General features: G+C 40.3%; 1 protein-coding gene and 1 long non-coding RNA gene across 3 annotated transcripts in view; one reads left to right on the top strand and one right to left on the bottom strand.

The window, feature by feature from the left end:
* The window catches only part of LOC146501351 (uncharacterized), a 191311-nt gene that overhangs the window by 138960 nt on the left and 30967 nt on the right, over positions 1–21384 (top strand). The window lies entirely within an intron of this gene.
* Positions 1–21384, bottom strand: part of plcb4b (phospholipase C, beta 4b) — a 74329-nt gene that overhangs the window by 47287 nt on the left and 5658 nt on the right. For both annotated transcript variants that reach the window (XM_085133670.1, XM_085133672.1), the window contains exon 3: positions 1427–1494. The gene's annotated coding sequence lies outside the window, so the exon portion shown is untranslated. The remainder of the gene's footprint in view (positions 1–1426; positions 1495–21384) is intronic.

Genomic DNA, 21384 nt, shown 5'->3' with positions numbered 1-21384 from the left:
CAATAATAATTCAGATAAACGAAACTTGTCCTTTTTTATGTTAGTCAAAGATGTATGATTTTTAAACTATGTGGAAGTCAACATTGTAACTCTGGAGTTTGTTTTTTTAAGTGAGTCTGAGGCATGGTAGTACATGTAATCCTTTTTTTTCCAGTTACATCTCGTCGATGCACCACTAACTCTCCTCACTGGTTACCCATTTCTCTCCTATGGCCCCCCAGAAAGTTTGTTGTTCATGCTGGCTCAGGATTTAGAGTGGGTTGCCTCCTATTCTGAAGGTCAGTGGTTCAACCCTGAGCTGAAATGTTCTTAGGCAAGATACTGAACTCCAGATACCCCCTGATGCATTCAGTGGGTTTTCATTTGTGCAAAACAAAACAAAAGTGTCTGTGGGTGCAGTGTTGGATGTGCTTGGGGTGTTAGGTGTGAGCAAAAAATAGTATTGTTAGATTATTTATACGGGTTGGCCAATACAATAAATAGCTGGGCAGCACAGTTAGTCAATAGAGCAAAAAGCTTCTTTGTCCAAAGACACGTTTGTCAGGTTAACTGGTGATTCTAAAGTGACTGCTGGTAACAGTAAATTACTGTCTCACTGTGTTAACCTGTGAAAAATATTGATGACAGGATCTGACAGCGTGAGAGAGATGAGCTAACAGTAAAGGAGCTAAATGAAATTCATCAAACGACTATAAATTATCACATGATGAATGTTAAACATCCGAGTCCGAGTTTTACTTGAAACAAAGAAGCTCTGAAGATGTTTTAAGTTATAAATTTCACTCACTTCTAGTCAAAAGGATTAAAAAGAGAATAAAACCTCTGAAATGTATCCAGTGGTTGAAATTATGTTTTCCTGGATGGAAATGATGGTAAACTGGAAATTTGTGGATTTGGATTTTTCAGTTTGCTGCTGCACTGTGTTGGTTTTTCTTTGGTGTACACGCTAAATTCAAAATTACCGAGTGTATGCCTCTTTGATCTGTGACACTTTAAAATCTGTTAAACTTTTTAGCAGAACTGTGTGAAATATCACTTAATAACTTGATGTTTTTCCCTATTCCGACACATAATTTCCTCATGTTTCATTGACTGAGTCATTATTCACACAGATTTCTGGCTCAGTTAACTCACAACATTAAGTCTTGTCTTGTTAGGCTAATCCTGCACTGTCTAACACACTTTGCTGAATTGAAAAGACAAATGACTGCTAACTGTACTCAACATAAGTATGTATACTGTATACCTACCACGCTGTCATGTACCATAAATATGTACATTTTTTACAGAAATGATGCTCTGTTTTGCAAAGGTTAAACCAATTTGTAGTTCAAGCTAGCAAGGGAGCTGATGATTACATAAAGGAATGAAAAACACTGAAAGCCTCTGTATTGTATATGTGGGAGGTGAATCTGAGAGTACTTACCAGGTTGACAGACAGGGAGACAGAAAACTGAGGGGAGGGGAAACACTGGACGATAGCAGTGGACCACTCTAGAAAGAGAGGGGAAAAAACAAACGGGAGGGGGAGAGAAAAGCAATTAAGTCCAATTTGCAGATACGTGCTAACTTCATTATTCAGCTTCCTCTCATACACTTATAGTCATATTACAGATGATTGTGATGCCTTTAGGAAAGACACTGACAGAAAAAAATGATGTACACGAGCATGTTCCTGTTCACACATACACAACGCACACACTGGGGTGTAATCACCAGCTCCCCAGTAATGTTCCTCATCCTATTTGGCAAGTGCAGAATTTTAATCATTCCTCTGGCTTCTGCTAAATAAACTTTTAATGGAAGGCGCTTCCCGTCTGTCAGAGAGATTGGTGGAAATGAGCTGGCAAATTAGACAAACGGCACCACCTGCACATCTGCTCTGCAGCAGCTTCTGAGAGGCAGGTATGTCAGTGAAAATAAAACAGAGTCTGCTAAAAGCTTAAAACGTAAATGTAAAACACAGATTGGGATGAGTGAAACAAGAACCAAACTATAGATGGAAAGGAGAAGATAATCCCTCTTTTGGCAAGGCATCTGGTACCTCAGGCCTGAAGACAAGAAAAATTCCTCATCATTTCCTGTACTTAGGAGTGACGGTGATTCTGCTCGCGTCTCTCACATCACCATCACATCGCTAGAACAGGAACAGGCCAGTAATGGTTTCTTTATACAATCACTTTGCAAGATAAACTTTGCCAGATAAGTGTAGACAGCAGAAGCTAGATTTCAACAAGTAAAGTGAGGGAAAGTTGCTGCTCTTAAGGTTGTATTTCCATCTGGGATTATGATTGCTTGTTAATGTGGAGATTTTTGAAAGCCCAATGAGAAATATATTTTGTGACAGGTTCCTCTCGTGAGTTCCAGCTTTAAACATACTGCAGTTGTTGTCCAAATTAATTAGAGAAACTAACACAATGTCAATATATGGACTGTTTTTATATTTGGATAGAGGTCCTTTGCAGTCAATGACTGCCTGAAGTCTAGAACCAGTAGACATATCAAAATGCTACATTTCCTCCTTTAAGATTATGAGGCTTTATGTTCAAGATCCGTCAGTCACACTTTTTCAGGTATCTACAACTCAGGAATTTTGTTGCTTCTAATACTGACTGCTTTCCGTCCTGTCCACCTCCATCCCTTTTGGATGATATTTTTGATTTTAAACCAAATGCCAAGCGGGTTATAAGTGATGTTTATGAGCTGTTAAGTAATTTTAGGCTGTCCACATTGCAATCACTTAGGGAACGATGGGGAAGTGATCTTGGCCAACGGATTGCAGATGAGACTTGGCATAAGATAATCAATAGAATTCCTTCGTCATCTATTTGCCTTAAGCATGTGGTGATTCAGTTCAAAGTGGTTCACCGTCTCCATTGGTCTAAAACTAGACTGAGCAAAATCAAAGACGGTTTTGACCCCACATGTGACCGGTGCAAACGAGAGCCCGGTTCCCTATTTCACATGTTCTGGGCATGTCCAAAACTGGGTAGCTTTTGGAAAAGCATATTTGAAACCATGTCCAACATATTTGGTGTTCCAATTGCACCCTGCCCGTTTATAGCTATTTTTGGGGTGACGCCTTGTGATGCCAGTCTTTCCAAATCACACTCTGATCTTCTGGCCTTTTGCACTCTTTTGGCCCGTAGAATGATATTATTGAAATGGAAAGAGCCACTTCCACCTGTATATGGGCAATGGGTTAAGGATGTCATGTACTGTACTCAGCTGGAAAAGATCCGCTACACTGTAAAAGGTTTGGTTTGGAGGTTTTATGACACATGGCAACCTTTTCTTACTTAATTTGAAAGATTAAGTCCGGATACTATCGCTTAATGTGCGTGTGAGTGGGGGTTTTTTTTGTTGTTGTTTTTTTGTTGTTGTTTTTTCCCTTGTTGTTGTTCATTTATTTTATTATTTACTTTGTATCTGTAATTTTATTTTATTTGATCTCTTCTTTCCTCTCTGGCTGGGTTTTAGTTACACTGTTCTGGATGGGGGGGGGGGGGGGGGTACGACTGTTTGTTAATATTGCCGTAATTGTTGTTGGAAGCAATTCTTTGTTCAATAAAAAGACCTTGATCCAGTTTGCATACAATAACTGAAAAGATGCTGAGCCAAGACGAGGTGACTGACATTGCCACTGAAGAATATTTTATTTATTTAAACTCTTGAGCAGTATGCTTTGGGTCATTATCTATCCATCTGTGAAGCGCTGTCTGATTAATTTTGCAGCATTTGGCTGAATCTGAGGAGAGAGTGTAGCACAATCCATCCTGGTGCACATCATCAATAAACACTAGTGACTTAATGCCACTGGCAGTTATACATATCCATGCCATAACATTACCTCCATCATGTCTGACAGATGATACAGTAGCTTCAGATCATGTTTGTTCCCTTCTCCGTACTTTTCCTTTTCCATCATTCTGAAAGTTAATCTTGGTTTCATCTGTCCAAACCGTGCCGTATAATCCGACCTTCCTGTTTTCAAGTATAACCAGTGGTTTGAACCTTATGAACCTGCTGTATTTACATTGTACATGCTTTGTATTTACATAAAGGTATCTCTTGATTGTAGACTTTGACAGGGATACGCCTACATCCTTGAAAGTGTTGACTTGGTTAGATGTTGTAAAGCTGTTTCTCTCAACAATGGAACTCTGTCGTCACACACTCGAGTTGTCTTCTGTGGTTTTTCAGGCCTTTTGGTGCTGCTGAGCTGCTCGGTGCGTTCATTCTTTTTGCACCACACCTAATGTTTATGCGACTTCTCCCATAGGTTTGCTTGTTTGGTTTGCACTGACGTCTCTTAGCACCCTGTTTTTAACATTATGGTAAAAAACTATAACTTCAGATATTATGACCGCATCATTTGTCATGAAATAATGAGGGAGCAGGCTTGACTTGGCCACGAAACTGCTCGTCAATTCAACTTTTGATTGATTGATTGATTAATTCCTAACTTGTTAATTAAAAATGTTTGTAAACCAAAAACAAACCAAAATACGACCAAAAAATGGTAAATGGCCTGTATTTGTATAGCGCTTTTACTAGTCCCCCCTAGGGACCCCAAAGCACCCATTCACACACACATTCACACACTGGTGGAGGCAAGCTACAGTTGTAGACACAGCTGCCCTGGGGCAGACTGACAGAAGCGAGGCTGCCATATCGCGCCATCGGCCCTTCTGGCCAACACCAGTAGGCGGTAGGTGAAGTGTCTTGCCCAAGGACACAACAACCAAGACTGTCCGAGCCAGGGCTCGAACCGGCGACCTTCCGATTACAAGGCGAACTCCCAACTCTTGAGCCACGATCGCCCCAACAACAACATCAAAGCTGAAACACCTATCTTGAGTCACCTATTCACTGTTTGACTTAAAATCTACAGTGGTGATGTATGGAAGTACAAGTGCAAAAATTGTGTTTTGTGCAACACATTTTTACTACCAAAAAATCACCTCCAAAAAATCCCAGCATCAGTTGGGCCTTGCAAAAAGCAGGTCCATGTAATGAAGTTAATCCAGAGCTTGATATTGATCTGGCACCATCTATTTTGAGTCATCTGCCTCCGATCCCTCTCTCCCCCTCTTCATGTAGATAGGCCTCTCCCACAGTTGCAGCTTATGTAGATCAAATATTCCACATGTCAAGTGGACTCACTGGACAAGAGCTGTTCACAGGCCTCTTCAGCCAGGGTAGAGCATCAGCAGATACACTGTGTATCAAAAAAGCCATGACACATGGACACCAATATTCATGTTCTGCTAAGTAATTTAGTAAGAGCCCTATAAAGAGAACAGGCTAACAAGACTTGGGTCCTGCTTTTTCACCAGCCCTCTTTCATCCATTGAAGTAAGAATGAACCGACATAGGAAACATGTAAAATACTACTGCTGCTGTTACTAGGGATAATAATAAGTAGAAGAAAATAAGCGATGCTGCTGCTGAGTGGACACAGATATTTTACACTTTAGCAGACAAAGCTAACAAACTGGAACTCAATTGTGCTACCATGGAAACTCCAACAAGCAACACAGCTAAAAGAGTTCAGTCATGAATACACAATATCAAACAAAAAAATAGATGTTTCTCGCTACATCTCTTCTTTCTGTGCATCTGTGCGGACACACACATGCACACACGAGTATATTTTTAGTAGGTGCTATCCTAAGTAACATCCAGCCATGCGGTAATCATTCCTTTGATTAAAGCAACAGGTAAGAGGCTGCTAATCTCTCCCCTGCCTGTCACAGGATTTAAATGGTATAAACAGTAACAGCTGTGCCGACCATCACTCAACGAATGACGGCTTTACAGGGGAAGCACACAGGGGTGCTGATTAAAACAACAACACTGCCAACCGCACACACTCCCCGCAGGTATCACAGGATGGGATCTGGCCGGGGAAATGACATTATCCGTGTTACCTGAAATAGCCTAATCGGAAAATAATACGCCAATATCTACACATACAAGCTGCCTCACATAAACTGGTGTGGAGGTGAAGAGAATGACAGTTCAAGTACTAACGGCATATGTCCCCGCCTCAGGAAATCGACCCAACCCAAAGGCTGACGCGCAGCTCTCTGTGGGACGCGCTGTTGACGGCTTTGCTGCCACGAGCAGCACCTGTCAGGACACTGAGATGATAATTCTCAGTTGGCCCCCCGATTGCAACTATGTTGAGAGTGACTCTGAAGGGACATTAAATAACATCAGCTCTCAAAACGACCAAAGGAGGACTCTGAGAAATCTCTCCCCCCGTGTTTGTGTGCAGCTGTGTCACGCACGATAGTTTGTTTTCTCAGAGGACTAAAGTAAGAAAACCAGACTGAAGACTGGGGGATAGAAAGCTTGACAAACATTAACACTAAAGTTACACTTCACCTTTCATACATCATCATTGCATTATAATAGCTCACACCAGTCTACTGTCTGTAATGCAGTTTGGAAGGTGCCATCAGGAGCTAGTTGGCTGATATCTCCTACATTTACAAATTTATGCATTTCACAGAATTTTTTGCAAACAAATCAAAGCATAAAAATTACATTTTTCAGTTTTATGGGGATTATGTCTTTATGTCAATGTAAGGTTTCCAGTTGAGGCTCCTGGAAGTTACTAAATCCCCCGTTTCCAGTTTCTGAAATTAACCTAACTTAATGTTACAGACATGAGTCTGCTATTTTAAAATGCAGAGAACTTGTCACCATGGCATTAAGATTTTTGTTGTGTCTAGAATCCCATATCTCTGGACTTAGACTTTCTATTATGTGCATAAATTTAGCTACATGAAGTACACTAAAAGTATCTGGATGGTGTATTCATAACGTAATGTATATTGTTTGTATAATGTTGCATACGTGTTCTACACTGGTAATGAGAGGACATTTTTGTTATATCCATTATTGTGCATTTTTTCTGTTCTGCTTGCACAAGACTGTTTATGGACACTGATATGAGAGACTGATAAGCTCAAACATTTATGTTGTAAACTTTGTGTTTCTTCAGTTTTCAGAAATAAATTTCCGAAGACATCAGTATGATGCGTGGCCATTCTTTGTTGGACCCCTGTAGTTACAGTAACGTTTACGAAAGACGAACATTTAAAAATTAAGATCCGAAATCATGAACCTCTGAACGATTCAGACATGTGGAGCTCTTCTGATTGTTTCTTGCCACAGCAACAAAAACAAAGGGGAAAAACGAACCAAAATACTTCTATATGTTCGTAACCTGTATCCACAATCACTCAATGCAAATATTTTGAGTAACATACTCCTATACTGCAAGGAATAGTGATAGTAAAGTTGTGCAGTATACCATTCAGCAGCATTTTCATGAACTGCATAAACACCAGCCTAATTTTTTATATGACTAAAATGTACAAATTACAATTATTTAGCGACAAACCTGCAAACATGAGGAAAAATGAAAGAAATGCATCTCTCTGGATACCTCACGTCTTCTTCGATTCAACACCAAGTCACACACATCAAAACACATCAGCAAATATCGACCTTTTTACTTACTTAACAGCATAATTTAAAAAGAAAATTGAGAGTAAACAACAGTTGTATAACAATGACTCTGGAAGAACTGGTGTTGCTTAACCGGCTTTAAAATCTCAAAACTCCAACACAACTTAATTTGAAGCAACCAAAATGCTGCATCCACTTTAGTGATAGTGGCGGATGACCTCTTCGATGAATGTCCACTCTCTGCAACCTTTGAAAACGGGGACACGGACTAGTATTGTAGCGTGGAAGTGGTTAAAATATAAAGACTTGAACTCAATACTATCACCATTTATTGGAACTTACGTTCGGTTTCTGCTAACACTGCAGTATAAACGAAATGAGTCATGCCAGGAGTGGTGCTAGAAGCTCTCTCAACTATTTATGAGGGTTTTTTGTTTTTCGTCCTTTTTTTTCCTCCCAATAGATTCATGTACTACAATCCATCAGAAAGACCCACGCAGGCATGAATGGAATAAATAACCTGAAACATCACTCTCTTTACTGTCTTCACAGTAGAACGTGGGTGAAATTGAAATCGGAGGTAAAGACAAAAAGGGCGGCATCCTGAGAGCGGTAGAGAACAATGGAGGACGGGAGAAAGGCAAGCAGACAAAGACAAAGATGCACAGGCACCAAAACATTTCACATACACTTTGACTTTTCAATTTTATTTTTTCTGTGTGATGCTGTCAGAAGCCAGCTCCCTGAGGGCCAAAGAGTGAGAGGCAGCCAAAGAGAGTAAAATCCTGGCAGAGGGAGAGAGAAGGTGAGCGGGAGGATTTTTCTGCTTGGTGAGTCAGAGAATATCGCTCGCTTTGCCTTGGAGAATGATGGACGACTGTCTTTAACAAGGAAAGAATTAGGTCTTGGTCTCTCTGCGCACATCAGACACAAACGGAGAGCACTTCTCCCCTTCCGCCATTGTGCAGGCTAATTAGTAGATTTTATTAGCATGGACCAATGGTAGGAAACCATTCAACCTCAGCTAATAGCTCATAGCTATTACACAGCATAATTTGTGCTGCTATGACATGAAATACTGTAGGGATTAAGTTTCTGACCAGGAATCTATAACACTGCAGTCATCCATCTGCACAATGTTATATAATACAGGTTCATTATAAAAAAAATCATTCAAAAATGAAAACAATGTTTCTCCACTTGAGTGTTTTTGACATTTTCGAAGAAATGTCTGTTCACCATAAAATGCATGTCCTTCACGTGCAGAGGTTATGCTCATGCAGGTGTAAGAAGGTAGCCGAGGACTGGCTGATTAGCTGCCACATGATAGAGACAAGTGAATGTGGATATCTGATTTATGCCCAGGTTATTCTATAAAATCATCTCAACAATATAAATTGTTGAATTTAAAAAGACAAAATGGTTACAGAAGTAAAAACAAAAACATTTATGCATTTATTAACAAAGCTTAGGCAATTTTAATCCAAAGACTCTCCTGAATACATAAAAAAAACATCCAGTCTTGGTGTGCCACCCATGTATACTTGTGTGTATTTTAGAATTTTTAATTTTTTACTTTTTTAATCTGTTTAAGATAATGGTGCAAAGGACTGGGTGGTTCCTTTGTTCTTATTTTCAAAGTTGTGCCGCTACACTGCTCTCACCAAAGCTGCGTACTTAGTTGGACTTAGTTGCTAAGATATGGTGGATGCTTTGGTCATTAAAATCAGCATAGCTGAGAGTCTCTAGAGTGGCAGCTGATTATTGCTCCTCTGCAAATACAAGTCTGTGTATTCCTGCAGACACGCATGCATACAAAGTAGCAATTCACACATAATGTTTGGCAACTGGTATTTGAAAAAGGGTGTACTGTTAGAAGAGAACGTGGTTCTCTCTGATGTTGCAGGTTGTGATTATCATGTTTTTGCTCACAGCTTTAAAAATAATTTAAACATTTTTTTAAACTTTGACCCCATTTTCACCTGCAGGCACTAAAAGCAGCAAACACCTGCGTGAAAGTAAAGGTTCTTGTTTTTCCATGACCCTCAAGCAAGGCAAACCAGAGTGATTTTATCCAAACATGCACTTACACGTTGCTTTTTCAGCCAGCATTGCTGTGACTCACAGCCGACACTCTTCTACAGCTTGAGACGCCATCTAATGCTTCAAGTCAAGCCAAACATAACAATATGAAACATGTGCTGCTAATGGTGTGTGAAAAGCTAATGATTTGAGTCTGCCACATTTATTGGTCCCGTTCTCATTTTCAGGTCAAACATGGCTGAGTTCAGCAAAGATGCTGCCACGTAGGGCTGCACGATTTTGCATAAAATCAATCACGATTTTTTTGCTTAGAATTGAGATCACGATTCTCTCACGATTTTCTTTTCCAATATAAATATTTATTGCGCTTATTAACTGCACATCAACTTCGTAACAGTTGAGACTGAACATAAAAACAATGAATAAACATAAAAACAACAAATATCTCACATTTTGTTGTTGCCGCAAAATGTTGTACTGCTTGAAATTGCGTCTCCACCGTTGCTCGACACTGCGTGTATAGAGCAGGTAGTGCAACAATAGAAAAATAGTTGCGGGACGGCACTGTGTAGCGTTTGTCTAGGGTGTTGATCATTTTCCTAAATCCCTGGTTTTGCACAGTGTTGATGGAGCCATATCTTTGGTCAGGTGATAAGTAATAGCCTCCGTGCCTGCGGAAGTTCGACGTGTATAGGGAAGCGCTGTATAAGGTTCCCGTTATTGATGTTTGGGTGGTTGACCGGGACGGATTTTCTCCTGTCACTTTCTCGTCATCCCTGACGTGCTCTCCGTTGTTTTTTCCCTGCTAATTTTAGCAGCCAGCTTCTGTATCACGTGGTATAAGGCTCCGCCCTTGTCATTTGTTGAGCAGGAAGAGTGAGCGCTTGTTTTCATGCAGATTACGTCCCGGATCAAAATGCGGTACAATCGTCGTCGTCTTTTTTTTTTTTTTTTTTTTTTTAAATCGTTGTCATTTGGAAATGAGATCGCACATAAGTATGAATCGAGATCGCGATTTTCTAACGATTAATCGTGCAGCCCTACTGCCACGTTTACTTTTTTACAATGCTAACCATAAAGCAATTTGTTTTTGATGCCCTGTGCATCTAACTGGCTTCTAGACTACATCGGCTGAATCACAGAGCCAAGATGGTAACAGGTGATTTTAAATTTTTTGCCTTATGCAACAGTGAGGACGGACGAGGACAAGAAGTCCCTGACACTTTACAAAACGTATTACCCTTTCATTTATTTGTTCTTCTAGTTAGTGGTGGAGTCTGCCAGCCCCGTGTTGGACTCATATTGTCTATTAACACACAAAGGATTGACAGGAGATGATGAATTCCTGTCATCCCACATGAATGTTTATAATTTGACCTCACTGATATTAGCCTGACCGTCTACTGTACACTGATGCACGGTTGTATTATATTACTCCTAATATCACCCAGACAGCTGCTTCTAGTTCACATTAAAAACACTTCAACGACACAATGCTGGGTGCCTTTGACTGTGAGGAAGGCAGAAATTTCAATTTGCCGCAGAAAACGAAATGGATTACACATTCATCAAAAATCGTCACCAAAAAAAAGATGATTATTTTTCATTAAAGAACAAACAGAGCAGCCAGAGTAAGCTATTAGGCTAATATCCGATCTCTGCAACTCCACCTCCTCAACATGGTAACCAATATGCTCTCAGTTGCTGAGCAGAAAACATTTCACACTGTGTGCAGCATGAAATCTAATCAGCTTTTAGCTGTAAAAAAAAAAATCACACGGTAGTAAAGAGTTAAGCACGGCGACTGCATTTTGAGTAATCTGAATGTTTGTTCTGTTGAGGAGAGCAAATTGATGGGAACCTAAGTATAACCGTGTGTAATAATAAACAACATGTCCACAGATTGATCTAACAGGATGTTTGACCTCCTTAGATTGTCATCTTGACTTCTGCAGAAAAGTGACTTGAACCAAAAACTACAAATAAAATTACCGGCACATTTGCATAATGAGGTGCATGTCTGGAAGAGGCTTTTAATTGAAGGCCTTAGGTGAAAGTAATCATTGTTTTCAGTGCTGCAGTGAAATCGCTCACACAGTTTTCTTCTCACTGTTAATTCAAACTCTAGCAAGTTTACTAAATAATAACAGGAGCTTCATAAACAAAAGGAGTTTGTGTGCTTACTGAGCCACTCTCAGTGAAACACAACTATTGTGTTCTGTGTTTGATGTTCAGCCTCTTTTCAGTTTTATTTATTTATAATACTGTGTAATGCAAGTATTGAGCTACCCCTCATTTATTTAGATTTTGCTAGAAAATGAGAAATAGGTTTAGCAATTTACTGAAAGATGACAACCGACTTGGAAATAAAGTGTATACGGCAAAATATACGCAAGTTTAAACTATTCCAACAAGCTTGAAAGACTCTAAACTCTCTTAGGCAGCCTTCTTGTAATGTTTTTAAGCAGTCTTTACTCTGCATTTATAATTCCATTAACTTTAACAAAATCCTTTAAACGAAAATGCAGCCCAACACAAGAGAGCCTCCACCGTGTTTCATACATGGCTGGAGACATACAGCCATCTGAAGTTTAGGTTCTTTGCCAAGATGACTTTTACATGTAGACAAAATACTGGTTCGCCCCTTGTGTTAGGTGACTTTTTTATGCTTAACAGTTTTTTATGCTACAGGGAGTGCTAAGTAGAGCAGGGCGATATGACCAAAAATATTTATCACGATATACATTTGAAAATTTGCGATAACGATATAACTGACGATATAATTGACACTAGACAAAATGCTTTACAACTCCACAACTTTATTAGTGCAAAAAACCCCATCAATGTATTTTCACTTAAACAAGCAGCTGTTTTTTATGTGCATTAAAGTTACATAAAAATGTAACAGTGCAAATTCTTTGCTGACAGTTTAACCAAAAGGCATTTCCAGTGGAAACTGGCCGACATATCCTCAACATAACCATGTACAATATCCACAAAACTTAAAAAAAGAGGTTATACACACACACAATACGGTAAAATTATGTTGAAGCACAGTACGTATCACTCCGCGAGGCTCCGCCTACGATAGCCGTAATGCTCCGACAATCCATCAAGCGGTGCAGCTTCGTAGCTTAGCAAAGTCGTACTAAAACATTTGAGAGATTTTCGAGCGCCGTGTACATAAAATCGTTTCGAGGTCAGTAAACACAACCAGAACTCATACATAAGGCACACGGGATTATAAGGGGCACTGTCGATTTTCAGAAAAATCAAAGGATTGATTTTAAGTGTGCCGTATTTTCCAAACAACACGGTAATAACGACGGCCCGCTAGCATGCGCTACCAAAAATAGTGCTTTGTTGTGTATCTGACGGACGAAAGCTAAACCAGTTCCACACCACTGAAGTTGCAGCATTTTTACAAACCAATTCTGGTTCATCCGTTTCATTCAACGATCCGCTCTCGCTCTTCTCATTCTGCGTCGCCGCCATGTGCATATGTAAACAAAGGCACTGCGCACGCGCGTTTTACCCATATTCTATCGCGATATTTCATTTTCCTATCGTTGCCCAAAATTACACCAGTATTACCATGAACAGTATGATATAGCCCAGCCCTAGTGCTAAGTATCTTAAACAAAATATTCCTCTAAAAATGGTCAAGTACAAGGACTGGACTGAAGATGAGTAAATGAGCAGCCGATGTCCTAAAACTAAACTTTGGGAAACAATTGCTCAAGACCCCTTTAAAGAAATTAACAGAAACTCTGGCTCCTTGGAAACAAAACATAAAGAAATGAGAGGTGACTCGAGAAATTGGCACAGTACTCTCTTGGTTTGTCATTGCTTTTAAAAGAACATGAATGTATAATGCAAAAACATGCAACAAGTGAACCTTAGAAGGCACTACTAGGACACAGAGACAAAGCTTGTTGAAGCTCTAGAGATTGTTTTCTGCAAGTGGAAACGCCTTTATAATTCAGCAAGTGCTAGGAACAATCGTAGATATATGTACTGTATATGCATATGAACGCAATGTGTGATATATAATTTACAATTTCCTATCTAGTAAATATATACAGCATATAGAATTCCCTAGTCCATGCCGTGTGCTATAATTGCGTCACCTAAGGAAAATGTCTGAGCATTTTTCACTGGAAAATTTACATCTGTCCTCTTACCACGTGCTTCGTGACACTTTTCTAAACTTCACATTGCTTCTACAGTTTGTTATGATAGCCATCTAAAGGATTTATGTGCTAAGGACAGAGGTTTGTTTAAATGACATCCAAGAAGTGGCTGATGAAAAATGCACCGAGGCTCTTTGACAAATTTCTGGCAGTGCTCGGAAAGCCATGTGAAGGGAACTATTCGCCTATTAAACCCAGTGTTTATACTCCACCACTCCAAAGAAAGCCTCCAAAAAAATGCCATTAAAATCCGCTTTGTCTTTCAAACCAAAAAACCCAAAGAAAGACATAAATTAGGCCCATATTAACTACTATATCTACATATACAGCAGGAATTCACCTGCAGCCATTATTATTATCAGAGTCAACAAAAAAGTAGAGACAATTGTGCCATGTACTGTGTTCTGCATTTCCACGGAGCTGAGCAGGGTAAATGATAAGCTAATCTCTGAAGTGTTACATAATTGCTATCTTGTAGAGTAGTGGGCTGCCTAAAGAGACCCCTCTGGCACACACACACACAAAGTCATGTTATGATAACGCCACAGGACATTACAGGAAACTCACCAAAAAACATAATCCGTAATCCAACCTGAACATCTTTATATCACTGCTATATAATTTAAATTAAACACGCGCACACACACACACACACACACACACCATGCCACAAGGGCAGTGTTGTAGAGAGAGGAAGAAGCAACATTCCTGCTGTTTATCAAGTCATCTGATCAGGCCAGCAAGTCACGCGTTGAAGCTGTGTTAGAGGCTGGGCGGGATGCTTTAGGCTAACCCTCGCCTTATGTACTCTGCAGTTTTCAGAATCTTAACTTATTCTCTCACAGCGCTCTCTGTCTTAATGTAAATGACTGGTATCCTCCCAAAAACACACTAATGCTCCACTTTATTTTCAACAAACACCTAAAGAAGACACTTAAGACGTCCCTGCATTTGCCCCATTTGTAACGCAAACAGATAAACCATTAAAAGCTTGATCGATAAGTCTGTAAAATATCTGCTAATTTTCCACTTCAAGCACTGACAGTGTTGATAAATGCGATAATTTTGCTGACTGCAATGATCCTCGTCGGTGCGTTGTGAAGCCGCGGGCTCTCTATTACGGGCCTGGGATGGTTAATAATAGCTATCCAGGAGAGGACGGTACAGAATCACGTTTTGCATTCTGGAGCGAAGGTCGACAGTTTAATTGGAAGTGCAAATTGCGTTCACATGTATCCCCGCAGTGGATTGAGCTATGGGTAAAGTGAATGCGCACATCGCAAGCGTGTGTGCGTTTAACAAAAGAGAGGGAAGGGTTCGTCCCAACGTATTTTTAGAGCGACGCGTGGAGCCGAGCCACAGTTATTATCACTCAAGTGTTGTTTTTACTCCTCAAATCCTCTTTTACACAAGCTCAGATACTCCTGCTGCCCGCTACTGAATCAGTGAGGCCGATGCTGCCAATTTTTTATTAAGAAAGAGTAAATATTGACTTGATGACTGTAGCTTCCATCTGTTGGTGTGAGAGTAAGAGTCTCGCTCGCTCTCTATCTGCTCTGCTTTCACTCGCTGCCGACACTACCACCACCCCCACTCGCACCACCACCCATCTTCTTCCCTCTGCTGCTGGCTTAGAATCTGCAGAGAATACCCCCCGTCATTATATTCCCCCTCGAGCCACACTTACCCTTGTAGTGAAGACACGCGTTCTCATCATTGATCTCTCTCTTTCTTTAGGCAGCTAATAGTACTCCCACATAGCTCTATAATCCACAGCATCTGGATTAGTGAGGGTTGAGGCCACTTTTTGATCAGCTATCGTGTTACGTGAAGATGAGACTGTGGGAGTGGAGCTGAGTGGTTTTATCAGAGCAGGGAGCGGGCGGGAGGGGGGAGGATGCTGAGGTTTCCTGACCCTTTTATCCTTGTCACGGGCCGAGGACAGTCTTTCATGTTGTTTCTTAGAAAGCTTTCTAAGCAAGTGCACAACTGAAAGACGGCACATTTGCACAAAAGCAGTGTTACAGCTTCGTTGGATATCCAAAAGAAGGTACTTTGCTGCGTTTACATTTCTCTGTAACTATACTGGTATGGCCATTTATGAGGACTCATTTTCTTTATGCTACTTGATTACATTAAAAGATGAAGCTCCTCCAAAAGTAATATCTTCTCTCTCCGGGTGCTGCCTCAGGTGCCTGTCACATCCATATTTTCGATGAATGCCAAGGTCTTAAAATGCATCAGGGTAGGACAAAGTTGCAGAGTGCTGGATCCGTGTAAATATTTGCAGTGGGAATTTAGGTGTGTTGACTCTGCAGCCACTGACACTGCTTCTCTTACGTGTGAGAAGGAAGGATCTTATGTTCTCCGTTTGAAGAAGCACTGAACTTATTATTTTATCCTTCAACACAAAGAAGTGTTGATTTTTTACAGGAATGCTCCATAACATGATGACAGTTTAAAAAAATCATGTTGGTAAAAAGAATTTGTATCAAATATTGATAACCATTACCGTATTTCCCGGACTACAAAGCGCACCTGAATATTAGCCGCACAAGCTAAAATCAGGGGAAAATCCTGTTTTGTACATACATTAGCCGCACCTGACTAAAAGCTGCAGGTGTTTCAATGTTGACTTATCATATGTAAGAGAATATGCACAAAGGGAATTGTCAGGAAAGAGATGGCTGTTTGGAGACACACCCCTTTTATTAATATTTTGAAAAACAAGTTATGGGTACATATTTGCATAACTTTTTAGGTATATGTACAAGTAGCGGTAATTACAAGTACGAAACATGTACTGTGCTTCATAAATGAGTAACAAATGTAGCACATAACAATAACCTACAGCACACCAGAAAAACAGATTCGGACTACCTTTTAGTTTCAGGTGCAGTGACACGGCTTTAACAAGAAGAAAAGTCAGTCATTCACCACCATCTTTCTCTTCTTCCTGCGCACTAAAACCACCAAAGTCCTCTTCTCCAGTGTCGGATACGAACAGGCTCAGGATGGCTTCATCATCCACTCTCCGCTTCTCTCCTTCGTTGTCACTTTCAAAACCAAACACATCCTCGTTGTCAGTGTCAGAGTCGAACACCCTCTGAAGGGCCGTGGCGGTGTCCTCCTCTCCATCATGCAGCAGTCCAGCCCTTCGAAATCTGTTGGTGATCATGGATGTTTTCACACTGTCAGATTCCACCGGTGGAGTTGGGCATAACTTGCTTTTTGCAAGTTTATTGCCGCTCGTCATCCACGCTTCCCGCTGAACGCGTAGCGCTACTTTGAAGTTTGTTTTTCGCGCTACTTGTACGGCACTATGTTGCCTGGCGGACGGACATGTGACCAACATACCACTCTTGAAGCCCGATACTGTGTGTCTGATCACATGCCCTTCCGCCAGGCAACGTAGTGCCGTACAACAGTGGAACAAACAAAACAAATCGTCTTACGATATCACAAAAATCATGGACAATCCATAGAAAAGCCACACCTGACTAAAAGCCGCAGGGTTCAAAGCTTGTGCAAAAAGTAGCGGCTTATAGCCCGACAATTACGGTAATCAACACTGGTAGTTAAAACGTTTTTTAGCCTGCACCAGCAGGATGGTATACACGCTAAAATAAGGTGAGGCATGATGGCAAAACTGATATGTAAACTATAATTATTATATACTGTTTTATTCCTCATTGTCTACAAAGGATTGGGTGTTCCCTTCTTTCCTGTCACATGTAGTTACTGAAGTGTAAGCTCAGGATGTTTAGTGTGTTGCCTCACACCAAAAATGTTCCTGGTTTGAATCCTACCTTGAGATGTTTTCCCTGTATCTGTGTAGATTTCTGCTGGGTTTACTTTGCCTTCCTTAGTTCAAAGACATGCTTGTTAGGCAAACTGGCTATGAATGAGACGTAGATCAAGTATTAAAATTGTGACGAATAAAATATTGTATGAATGTATGATTAAATGTGAAACATAGTAGCAAATAGCACTTTGAGTGGGCAGTATGATTAGAAAGCGCCACATATATCCCAGTCTATTTCAATGACCACCAGAGAACTAATTTTTTAATTTACCCACCATCTATTACTGTGAAAAGCCATACACACTGGTACAGGTGGATTTAAAGTACAAGCTTAACCCAATAGGATGAGGTTTTATTAGTAAATTCTTGACAGTACTTTATAATAACCATTTTAAGAAATGGTAAATGAATACTGTGAGCTAAAAATTGATCTGCAAAGCATCTATTAACATTTTCTTTACAGTAAGGTTGCAACTAATGTTTATCATACTTTTTAAGCAGGTAATAAAGACTCTGTAAGTCATCTATAAACATTATTTGGAAGGCAAGTATAAAGTTGTAACTGATATTTATAACACTTTTTTCAACAAATGCATAATTATCCAGGTATGTAAATCACAAGATTGAACTTGTAGATGTCACTTCATGCCCCGTTTTCTTAACATACACATGAAAAAGAGTCTTCACAGAACTCTTTGCCATCCTAGGAAAACAAAGTGATAGCTTGTAGAAGCACCTTTATAACAACAACTCTAATTAATAAGTTTTCGTTTGACTTTATTCGACTCTCACGTTGTTGCAGAGAAATTTTGGCCCGCTTGTGTTTACAAAGTTGTTTTAGTTCATCGAAGTTTGTGAGCATCTGCTTATGCAGAACATTTCAATTGGCTTGAGGTCTAGACTTTCAGTAGGTCATTGCAACACCCTGACTTTTTATTTTTATTTTTCAGTTATTCAGTTAGAGATTTACTGCTGTGTTTGTGATCATTGTCCTGCTACATGACCCAATTTCAGCCAAGTCAGATGTAGAATACTTTGGTATCCAGTAGGGATGCACCAATACCGATACTGGTATCGGGGCCGATACTGTAAAATGTGTGTGTACTCATACTCATAAAAGTTAACCGATACCATGAACCGATACTAACTTATTTTATTAATCAGAGGGTGGCATGTCATTTCTGTTGTCGTTTTTTAGATTGGCCACTAGGGGGACATCCCGCGCTAAACAGGCACAGGGTTAGGCGAGTGAGACTGGCAGCTCCAGATAAAAAAGAGAAACTGGAGGCTGCTGTAGCTAGGCTAAGCAAAATGTCAGCAGTGTGGACCGGAACAGCCAACTTTAACTCAGGTTTTGGAAAAGCGATGAAAAATGTCAAGAGAAAATCCATCCTCGCTCTGGATGACCAGCCAATGCCGGCCATGGAAAACGTAGGAATGCACTGTCTTCTCAGCATACTCGAGCCGCGATATGAAATTCCCAGCCGCCCACACATCAGGGAGATAATGGTGCCAAAACTTTCTGAAGAGGTAAAGACAAGCAGTGTGTGCGCGATATCAGTCCTTGGTTTAACGGCACAGTGGACTGATGATCCACGGGCAGATGAGGAGTTTGTTTGTCAATGCCAAATACTTTCGTTATTTTGTTTGTTTGTTTACAATATGGACACTCTGCAATAATTTAAAAGTTTATTTTATTCTCAAACCTAATTTGTATTTATTTTATTCCAAACAGAAGTGTTTATTTATTATTCCGAAAGCTCGAGACAGCCAATAGTTCAGTGATATTTTGTTAAATTACAATGTGGAGACTCTGCAATAATTTAACAGAAGTGCTTATTTTTCACTTGAAATTTTTTTGTGGTCATTTTTATTAAGATTTTATTTTTTATCGGCAGAGAATAAAATAAAACCTGTCTTCCAATTCATTGCATTTGTGTGTGTGTGTGTGTGTGTGTGTGTGTGTGTGTGTGTGTGTGTGTGTGTGTGTGTGTGTGTGTGTGTGTGGGGTAGAAGTATCGGTTTTTGTACTCTGTATCGGCAAGTACTCGGATCCAAGTATCGGTATCGTATCGGTTTGTAAAAATTGGTATCGTTGCATCCCTAGTATACAGAGAAGTTCATGGTTGACTCAATGACTCCAAATGTCCATGTACTGTATCTGCAAAACAAGCACAAATCACGCCCCTCCATCGCCGTGCTTGACAGTTGGTATGAAGTGTCTGCGCTGATATACTGCATTTGGTTTTCACCAATAATCGTGGAATCATAATGGCCAAAATCTCCACTTTGTCCAAAAGACATAGTTCACATCTTGTGGTTGTCCAGATTGCAACTCTACAGCCCTAATCTGTGCTGCCATATAAGAAAGAAGAGGCTTTCTTCCAGCAACCCTTCAAAAAAGCCATATTGTTGAAGTCTCGTGTTTCCAACTGAACTGTCATGACCTTTAACATTTAACAAGCTAACAGGCCTGTAGAGTCTGAGCTGTGGTTCTTGGGGTTTTGCAGTTTCCTCGAGAATTTAGTGGTCTGACCCTGGGGTGACTTCACTCATATGAAGATTGTGGCATTGTGTTAACATAGACATGAATGCTCAAAACGGCAGTGAACGGCAACTGCAAGATATTATATCGCAGATCTACATTCGGTCAGTCGGCTTTTTCTATAAAGGCCATCTGTGGAACACACTTCCAACCGATATCAAACTGATTACAGACATTAGATCTTTTACATTGAAGGTTAAAGTGTGGTTAAAGGGAAACCAAAGTTGTAGTCATTTTATCTGATGATTTTAATTTTATTTTAAATGATTGTCTATCAATTGTAATTGTATTTATGATGTAATTTGGTTTTATGAAAATGTATGTTTTATTGTAATATGTATTTATTTAGATTGTAAGCCCAACAAGGGACAATTGTTGAAAATTAGCAGTAGCTATAAACCTATAGGGATGGGTACCGGTGTCCGGTGCCATGATGGCACCGGTTCTGACGTAAACGGTAGTAACCAGACCGAAAAGCCGCGCACATTTCGGTGCTTTATTTCGGTGCTTTTTTTTTTTCCTGAGCTGTCATGCACTTTGAATTCTAGCCAATCATTTTACGTTTCCGAGGATAGTAGGCGGGTCCAGGGACGTACGTTCTTTTAGAGCAGAGCTACAGATTAAAAATGCTCAAGGCAAAGCGGTCAAAAGTCTGGCTGTACTTCACAGCAAAATAAGCAAACTCAGCAGCCTGCAACAAGTGCTTTAAGCTGATACTGTGATACTGTCAAAGGAGGTAACACCTGAAATCCGATGAAACACCTGGCGACGCATAGCGGGTTTTTTTAAAAGCCGAAAAATGCGCCGTATTTGATAGCTTGCTGCGAGACCTCACACCGAGCACATCTACGGCGGGTGTGGTGCCTGTTATCGGACCGAAGTAGCAACATCCCCCAAAAACCCGAAGAGGAGAGTCCTGGCCCCTAGCCCTGCCAGTGTAGCAGAAATGATGACGGATGATGATGCAGCAGCAGCCGTTCTTCTCTGCGTGAGTAGCTTAATATTGTTCATGTGTAATTTACGTTGAGTAGGCTAACCACGTTATTACATTAATGCATGTAAGGTGAACTAGCAAACATCATCATAGCTACATGAGGCTGTCTTCTTGTTTGATGGCAGATACTCCCTTCACCCTGGCCAAAAAGGCTAAAATGACCAAAGAAAAAGTGGAAAACAGTTAAACATGAGAGGTTTTTGGACAAAGTTTGTTTTTTCCATTGTTTAAGCACCGGTTTGAGCACCGTTTAAGCACCGGCACCGTTTCAAAAGTACCGGTTTGGCACCGGTATCGGATAAAACCTAAACGATACCCA

The sequence above is a fragment of the Neolamprologus multifasciatus genome, chromosome 15 (genome assembly GCF_963576455.1).
Source record: "Neolamprologus multifasciatus chromosome 15, fNeoMul1.2, whole genome shotgun sequence".
Taxonomy (NCBI): Eukaryota; Metazoa; Chordata; class Actinopteri; order Cichliformes; family Cichlidae; genus Neolamprologus; species Neolamprologus multifasciatus.
Note: the sequence above shows the minus strand (reverse complement) of the source record. Positions and strands in the feature narration are given on the sequence as shown.